The 9,921-nt window shown below is 36.2% G+C and overlaps 1 long non-coding RNA gene across 1 annotated transcript; it reads right to left on the bottom strand.

Annotated features, from left to right (window-relative positions):
• Positions 1-3,276: 3,276 nt before the first annotated feature.
• LOC125590237 lies at positions 3,277-7,286 on the bottom strand. Its single transcript, XR_007326539.1, has 2 exons — positions 6,688-7,286; positions 3,277-6,594 (listed from the first exon to the last, which is right to left on the bottom strand). It is a non-coding gene; the product is annotated as an uncharacterized LOC125590237 (long non-coding RNA).
• Positions 7,287-9,921: the final 2,635 nt, after the last annotated feature.

Here is a 9,921-nt window from a genome sequence, read left to right as displayed (position 1 = left end):
GAGGACAAATCGATCTTTCAGGGATTTGGAGTGGTATCGATCGATGACAAAATTCTGTGTAGATCATTGCTGAGGTGCTGTCGATCGTTTATGAGTTCGTACCGTCGATGGACGTTGAGGTCGTATCGTTGGTAGACGTTGAGGTCGTGCCGTCGGTAGACGTTAAAGTCCTACCGTCGGTAGACGTTGAATTCCTGCCGTCGGTAGATGTTGAGGTCGTGCCGTCGGTAGACGTTGAGGTCGTGCTGTCGGTAGATGTTGAAGTCGTACCATCGGTTGACGTTATGGTTGTAATGGCGATCGATGCTCAGCTCGTGTCACTAATGTCGGCTTCTTCTACTCTGCTCAGCTCTCCAGATGCATGTTGTTCATCACCCTATATCATAATGTAGTCGAGCAACTGTCTCGGAATCTGATCTTCCCTCTTTATCTGCCAACTTTCAACAAGCTTGTCCCACTTATCATTCTTCTCCTCTTCTCGAGTTGCTTCAGCATCATCAAGAAACTTGTAAAGGAATGCTCTTTCAATGTCCTCCCAGCGGGTTAGAAATCCTGGTTGTAGTTGACTGAACCAGCTGAATGCATCCCCAGAGATAGAATAGGGGAAGATCTTGTAGAGCATGTAGTATTCACACACTTCATTCTGCTCACTCCTTGACACGAGATCCTCAAGCTCTTCGATGTGGTTTCAGGGATCTTGGTGAGGAAGACCCTGGAAGGGGTCTTGACCTACCCTATCATACCACTCTCGGCTCAGGTTAAAGTCATTCATCTTAGCAACAACAATAACATCAGGGATCACAGCACCTTGAGCATTAATCAATTGTCCATCGCTGTTGCGAGTGCGATCTTCTTCGTATCTTAACATCCCATTCTCGCCAACTTTAAGTATTAGCACTTCGACATTCTCTGTCTCCACACAAGTGGTGTCGGTTATCGGATGACCAATACCATGATGAACATTACCATGATGAACAGTGTCGCGATGAACAATGTCGATCGATGCGAGATGAACAGTATCACTCGACGGGGAATGAACAATATCGATCGACGGTGGATGAACAGTGTCGATCGACGGTTGATGAACAGTGTCGATCGACGGTTGATGAACAGTGTCGATCGACGTGGGATGAATAGTGTCAAGATGAATACTATCGAGATGAATAGTACTGGGATGAATAGGATCGGGATGAACAGTACCGAATGAACAGTCGATCGCCGCGAGATGAACAGTGCCGATCGATGCTTGGATATCTACGCTGCTTGGAGGGTGTCGACTGCCCTCTTAGGCTTATGGATCACTCGTTCCAAATCCAGTGGCTCTACTAGGAAGAGCCCTATTCCCTTGTTGCTGCTGGTACTCATATGTTTGTACCTGAAACAAAAGAAAATTTTTTATAAATTTTTCGAACAATAGTAAAACCTAGACTAAATCTAACTAGACAAGACCTAATGGCGATCAAAGCTCCCCAGCAACGGCGCCAAATTTGATATCACTCAAATTACCCTAAGGAGTGATTAATACTTTCTCAAATAAGATATCGAGTTGTAGTACTTAGGGATCAAATTCACAGGGAGCTTGATAACAAAATAAATCTAATCAAATTGATTTAGCTAGGTTGATTTAATGATTTTAAATGTAAAGTTGAAATTTTGTGAGCAAAGTAATTGCTCGATTGATTTGATTGGGGTTTGATGGAAGAATGGTTGCTAGACTTAGGGTTTATATTCAGGTAATCAGGATTATAATCCTATAGATGCCTAACAAGTTGTATGGATGATATTATAGAACTTAACACTTATAAACAAACCATTAGGCTTTCGCTTTCTAGGTTTGTCTATTGACCAGTGTCGATCAATGATTCTATAGGAATATCGATCGATACACTTGTTGAACCGTCGACCGATTATTCGGTTAGAATATCGATCGACGCTTTTGGTCAAGCGTTAATGCACATGCTAAATGTGCTCACTAAGCTTCCTAGATCAGCTCTCGCTTACTCTAGTGATACCACTCAAATTACCCTAAGAAGTGATTTATACTCTCTTAAATAAGATGTTCAGTTGTAGTACTTAGGGATCAAATTCACAGGGAGCTAGGGAACTTAAGAAATCTAATATGATTTGTTAAGCTAGATGGTTTCAGAGATTTAAATGTAAATTGCAGTTTTATATTGAACAAGTATTTGTTCAATAGGTTGATTGAGGCTTTGGTGCTTAAAAAGGAAATAGTTAAACTTAGGGTTTTTATTCAGGAAACTTGGATTATAATCCTACAAATGGCTAATGAGTTGCATGCATGATAATGTAAAGCTGAACTATTTACTCAACAAGTCAATCAGCGTTCGCAATGTTTGGACTTGTCTATTAACTAGATCTAATGATCTCAACTCTCGTATATCGATCAATAGAAAGTGTCGATCGATGATCATATAGGGATATCGATCGATACACCTTTCGCTCCATCGATCGATTATTCAATAATGATATCAATCGACTCGCTTCTAGTTAAGCTTTATGTGCGGGTTGAATGAATGCTTACTAAGCTCACTTGATAAGCTCTCGCCTTACTCATAGAAAAAAACTTAGCTCAGTTAGAATGTTTTCAGGATGAGAATGAAGCTCTCGCTTTTATCTATCAATCCTATGGCAGGTTCTAGGTAGCTAATCTAGAGACATGCATTAATGAACAATCCTAATGACAATTACCACAACTCAGCAATCTATAGTTGGGGCTAATCCCTCCTAACCTATTTAAACCCTAAAATCTAACAATGAAACTACTCAGACATGGCTAAACAATTCATAACAGTAATTAGGTAAGAAAACTTCATTAGAATGGTAAATAGATATTAATGGAGTTTCAATCACAAATTATAACTTTGAATATTCTCTCCAATCTATCAAAATCCTAGAAAACCTTGCTGTGAAAATAATAAAACTAGAAAAACACACTTTGCCTCTGACATGGTGGCAAAGCTTATATAATTCACTACAGGAAATAAAGGTAGTAATAGTGGACGGAAAACGCTATGAATCCTGAATAATAGCGATTATTTGTCCGCTCTGACAGTGTCCGTTATAATAGGTCCAACACTTTTAATAGTGAATTCCGTTTATGCTATAGTTAATTGTACAATAATAGCATTAATTTCTACGTAATTGTTAATATTTATAATAATGAATTGGTTTTATTTTTAAAATGTAATATTTATTTTGAATTTTTGTAATAAAAACAATTAATCAGATTATAATTAAATAGAGAATTCTTTATAATTTAAAAATTAAATTTTATTTATTATTAAAATTTTGTTTACAAATAAAATCAGTTTATACATTAACCAAAAAAAATTAAACCAACACCTAATTAACCAAAACTTGATAACCAAAAACATTGAACCAAACCTAATAAACCAAAAACCTAAACTCTACGTTGTCTGCTTCTTCCTGTCTCTTTCTTCTCTAGCCCTGTCCATCGCCTTCTTCCGCCATCACTCAAGGCTTCTTCGAATCAGCAGCAGCAGAACCCAATAGCGACTTGGCTGGTGAAACCAAAGCAACGCCTCCGTTCTCGATCTTTGAGTACTTCTTGTACACAGCACGAACCTTTGAGCATTCCCTATTAATTAACACACAAACACATAATATAAGTTTCTGCAGTTTAAGAGTAAAGAACAAAAGAAACAGAGATGGACGTTGATTCTTACATAATCTCAGAGAGAACAGAAAACACCAACAGAGACAGATTCAAAACGAAATTCAAATCTTAATAAATCAGATTGATAATCAGAAACAAGTTGATAATTAGAAACAGAAACAATAGAAAAGAAGCGCTCAATCTTACACTTTAACAGAAACAGATCAAAACGAAAATCAAACCCACCCTTCTCAGATCAATTTCGAATTCAACCAAAGACAAGTATAAATCAAAGAGAAATTTCGAGAAGAAGAGAAGTTTCGATCAGACTTGTGAGAACAGATTAAACACAAAAACAAAATCAGAGAACCTTAATCTATCAGATTTCGACAACCACAACACAGATCTATCAGTTCTTAGCATGAATATGAAGAGATAAATTAAAAATCAGAGAGTTTAAAGAAAGAAGAAGAGAAGAAGAGAAGGAGGCCGACGAGGAAGAAGAAGTGAAGGAGGCCGAGGTTTGCTAGGGCGTCGAGCACATCACCCACGCGATCTGTTCTCAGAAAATAATTGAAAAAAAAAAACAATCTCAAGCGTTGGTTCGTTATGATCTAACGGTGCAGAGGGTGATCCGCGCCAAACCAATAGAAAACAAGGGGGAAAGATAGATAGGAGATTGATTTTGGACATTTGATTTAAAAATCAATCAATAGCTCGTAAAAAACAGTACAAATTATCTTCTTATGAATATGTGCTTTGGAGTTTAGGGATTGAAGTTATATTATGAATATACTGATTTTATTTAGATTTTATACTTTGTATAATTTCATAATTTAGTATAAAATAAGTGTTATAATTTTAAAGTGTTATGATTTAATACTTTTTGTATAGAGTTTAGAATATGATATATGGTTTGGAGTTATAAGTAGGGCTAGGGGTATGTATATGTAGGGTTTGTATTATAATCTTTAAACTTAAATATATTTGTATGATACATAATCCAAATGTTTGAATTAAAATGATTAAAGTTGAAGATTTATGTATAAAATGGAATTTAAGATATAGGGTTTGAGATATGTAGTTAGGGTTTAAGGCATGTTTAGGTTTAGAACTTAAAGTATATAGGTTTTTTATTTTATTTTTATAATTTATTATTAGTGTTGGATTTTCTTTTTATCATATTACTTTTGTGTTATCTTTAGATTTTATGATTTAATAGTGGACTTTATGATTAAATTTAAAAATTTAAAGTCAAATAATAAAAGATTTGAGTTTTAAATGCAATGTTTATGGTGTAAATTTACGATTTAGTGTTTTAGGTTTATAATTTAAAGTTTAGATTGTATTTTTAAAATGATTAATTTTTGAATTCAAATTTAAGATTAAAGTTATATCATGAAAACATCGAAGTTTTAAAGTTAGGTTTAGGGGTTAGGGTTGAAACCCTAAACTTTAAACACAACTCTTAAAACTTAGATATTTTATTATTTTAATCTCAAATCTTAAGTTTAAATTCAAAATTTAATATTTTATAAAATTAGTTTCAAATATTTAATCTAAACCTCAAACCACAAATGCTAATTTAATTCCTAAACATTATTTTTATTTTATTATGAAATTTCAAATTCATTGAAAAATCATAAAAGAATGTTATTTACAATCAAATTTTTAAATATAGCCTGATTCCACTTATTGAACAATCATATAGTTTTCCATTAAAAATTTAAAACACACAAAGTCAATACATGAAAACATGAATTAAAAGCATCAAGCTCTTCTCTTCAGCCTCTTTTCGAGCCAACCCGGCCTTAAAGGGAAGAAAGATTCAGCAAAGATATAGTTGTCTATAAATTATCCAAAATATACATTTAACTTTTTTATGCATAAATTATCTAAAAATACATAAAAAAATACTATTACGTTAACCAAAACAAGTCCCACATCTCGCTTCAATACATACCTAAGCCAAATATGGATTTGCTTAAGCATAACCATAACCCCACTTTCTCACATAAGGAAAAGGCAAACCACTAAAATGAAAGCAAAGAAACTTCGCAGTTGTTGAGATCAACCTGTGTCAATGAATCAAGCTCATGGTTCCAAGCTCCCTCTCTGCTGTCGTAACAATCAAAGCACCATACTTTTATCTAAACCAGACTTAACATGAGAAAACTGGTGCATTTGGCAGTTTAGCTACAGCTTTATCCGTAGTTGAAGCCGCCACTACAAGCCAGAACACGACAAGAATAAAGCAAAGAAAAAACTTTGGTCAGGTGTTCTTCATGACCAAAACAGACAAGAAACAGAGTAAATACATAAAATGTTGCCAAGCAAAGACTTAAAATCGTAACGTAGAGAATATAGGTGAAACAAAAACAAGGAAAAAGCCAAACTTTAGCCAAGAACAGGGCAAAAAGATAAACTTTAGCCAAAAACAGAGATTCTGGTGTTTGTAAGACTTCGAAAATGATTAAATTATTGAACTGAGATATGGAAGATGAGAGAACAAACCATGATCATTGCCGGAAGACTTAGCAACTAGCAAGCTGTTCTCGGAGAATTCTGTGTCATATGAAACTTAAAGACAAACAAGAGATGTTTTTGATGAATTCTGGATCCTTCTTTCTTCTTGTTATTGTGTGGACCCATTACCAGTCCACAACCATTTCCAACTCTGCTTCTCAGAAACCTACTTGTCTCAAGTCCACCTTTGCAGCCTGTGTGCATAGTTATATCATCCACTTCCATTTCTAAATCAAACATACAAAACACCCACAAATCATATCATCAGCCATCAAGCATCCAAGAGAAACTCACCAGAAAGTTGGAAACTTTTAAGGTTATTTTACAAACCTTAATGACAACATAAGTAACTCCTTTGTCAACACATAAGTAAGTCCCTGAACGCCGAGTGTTCTTCTCCGAGAACTTCCTCAATATCTCCTATGGTTCCGCTGCATCAAACCCACAAACAACAATAAGATAATCCAAACCCAAATATCAATATCCCGAAGGTTGAATCAACAGGGGATTGAAGAAACTTTTACATTGGTGGCTCTGGAGGTTCAGACGGTGGTAGAGAGAGCAGCGGCTGATGGTGGTGCCACTGCTAGACGAAGCGGCGGCTGGGACGTCACCGGCGAGATCTGAGTTGATGGTCGCAAACTCAGTGAAAGAGGATGGAGGCGTGCGTCGTTATCATCACCAGTCTGTACGCCGTCGTTCGAGGCTCGTTCATAACCAGCACCAAGAAAATGACTTAAGAAAAAAAAAAGTAATTTTTATCATATCGAAATATTTTGTGAAAGCCAAATTTTCGCTAAGGCGGCTAAAAAAATTATTTTTCCCGCAATAAAAAAATATAGCGTTTAGAATTGAAAAACGCTATAAAAAAAGCAAGTATTGTTATATAATAGCAAAAATGTCATAAACGCTATGATCTAATGCTACTAATACCCACATTTCCCGTAGTGATTAGGTTAAAACTTGTCAGGGGCAATCTTGTAAATTGGTGAAGACTTGGGCTTCAAGTCGGCTGTGACCAAACGGGCTTTCTCCGCGCTTCGCTGTCGATCGATGTCAAGATATGAACATCGATCGATTATTCCTCTCCAATATCGACCGATGGTCGAGCTCGATGGTCATTTCGGGTGCTTGTTCCAAATATCTCCAAAATGCTCTAAAATCATCACTTATCTCCAAATCACTTCTAATATTATAAATATAATAAATAGACTCTATAATATAATAATTATTAGTAAAAACACATTTAAACCATGGATGAAAATGAGTCAAATCCATGGTCTATCAACTCTCTTAGACTTACCCTTTTGCTTGTCCTTAAGCAAAACAAACAGGTAGCCTCTCTGAAAAAGGTTTTAAAACAGCAGGGACTCACATGATTTAAAACTCAGAATCATAATCTCTACAATATTGCAATCCACATCTAAAAAGTCCTAATCACAAAAGCACATTATACCATATCCTAGCTTAGCAACCAAATTCATCTAGCCAACAACTTAGCAAATCTTGTCTGACATTTCCCTCTACCAACCTCATTTCTTAGCATAAATAAAAGTATAGGCTTAACTTTGGGAGTATCGATCACAAGATGCAAGGACTTTCAAACAAGTATCTGGACCTGCAGGTAAACATTAGTTCTTATCCTCTCTTTCTACTAATTTTCTCTCTTAGTCAAAATCTGCTTATTTAGCAAGATCATTGACCAAGATTGGACAGACTTCCATGAATCAAGCCTTAATGGTGGTTGCCACTAAGTCCTGTTCACTTCTTTTTGACCTATATCCTAAGATTATTTGTGAAGCAAGCCTTAATGGTTGTAGCCACCAAATCATATTCTAATCTTTTAACTATAGAATTCTTACGAAGCAAGCCTTAATGGTTGTAGCCACAAAGTCATGTTCGAATTCCTTCCTAATAAATTTCTAATATAATGATAATATATAATTTTTTTTTTATCTATCTATCTATTTATAATTTCAAAAATAGAGAGATAAAGGGTGATTAATCTATCTACACAAGGCTTTACCTTCCAGACTTGTTTGAAGAATCTGATCCCATGCATACCAAGCCCCAAGACAAGCAGTTGTGTCAAGTTTAGTGTTGGAGGTCAGCTTTGGTTCCTTCAAAAAATTTCAGCAAGTGTGAATAGTTGACAGGTTGATCCACTTTAGTATCTTTAGTACTATCTGCAATCAGTAAATCTAGAATGGTGCTAAAGAGTTGTTAGATAACAAGCAAAATCTATAAGTTCATTATCCTCTTCTTGACTCAATAAAACTTTTTGAAAAACTTTTTAATAAAACTCATAAATAAATTACTATCAGTAAACCTTCCCCCAGACTTAAACTACACTATCCCCAGTGTAAATTCAGTCAGAGTTATGGTGAAAACTAAATCATAAGGACTCAATGTAACAAGTAAGAACGATATACCAGACCGGAATGGATGTCGACCGATGTAGGGATGTTGATATCGGTCGCGGCAGGTTAGGCAATGTCGATCGATGTCGACAACTTCTCGTCGGTCGATACTCACGGAAATCGTCTACTTGGATCTATTTTTTTTATTTTTATGACCTGCAATAATTAAAAACCAACATAAATAGTATATCAATAAAAACTGAATAAATATTACCTAATAGGCAAGTTCTAGTCATTTAGCTTGACTTTGGAGGTGATTGGGCTAGTAGTGTTGAAAGCTGGAACTTGTTGGAAGACAAGTATCCATCTCTTCTTTGCGGTTGTTGAACCATGTACCAGTGAAGTCTCTCATAGCTTCATCCCCTCTCGCCATTTTTCTTTCATTGTTGTAGTTTGTTTTCCATCCTCTGCAATCTTTCTTCAAGACTCTCCACGTCGAACTGATGTCTCCTAAGTGTGGCATAAGTGTCAGCTGAGATCTCCTCTCCATGGTAATGTGTGTCGGACATGTCTGATGTCATCTTTGGTACTAGCCGGCCTCGGTTGTAGCGTCGTCGACCGATGTTCTATGATGAATGTCAGTTGATTTTTTGTTGCCTCTGTCGATTGATGTCGATCCCTCTGGTCGACGGGAAATGTAACTCTGAATCTCCACCAATTACCCTTGCATAGCTTCAATCTTGGAAGTCAAAGCACTGATGTTAAGATCCATTGGGAAATAGATGTCATCACATCTCCCATCAAGCCTCTCTTCTGTAGTTTCCAGAGCTCTATAGATCTCTTCTACCAACTAATCTATCTCTTCCCTGGTGTGAAATTTTTGTTGAGACTTCATCGTATATGGGCGTGGTGGATCATTGTCGACCGATGTTGGCATCAGGTTGTCGATCGATGTTCGTTGACGAATGTTGATTGATGTATGTTGATCTATGTCGATCGATGACGATCAATGACGATCGAACAACGTCAGTCGCATTCTGAATTCTGGCTATGTCTTGCTTCATCTTCTCCATGCAAGTAGTTAGCCAACTGATACTATCATTCAATGGATAGTAGACACCATCAAGCTTCTTCTGGAAAGCTTCTTTGTTATTCTCTTGTTCTCCACAGACTCCATAGATCATCTCATTGATCTCGTCCTTGGTGTAGATCTCTGGTACCAGCTTTTTCTATGTGAATAGGTTAGCATGTTCAGGAAGACATATATAGCTTGGCTAATCTCTCGAAGCTCTTTCCAGAACTCTTCTGATATTCGTGTTATGAAGACGAATGATGTTTCCATCTAGATCTCTGGTGTATCCCTGTTCATCTCTGTAGACGCCATACTGATCCTTTTCT

The sequence above is a fragment of the Brassica napus genome, chromosome C7 (assembly GCF_020379485.1).
Source record: "Brassica napus cultivar Da-Ae chromosome C7, Da-Ae, whole genome shotgun sequence".
In the NCBI taxonomy this organism is placed as follows: domain Eukaryota; kingdom Viridiplantae; phylum Streptophyta; class Magnoliopsida; order Brassicales; family Brassicaceae; genus Brassica; species Brassica napus.
Note: the sequence above shows the minus strand (reverse complement) of the source record. Positions and strands in the feature narration are given on the sequence as shown.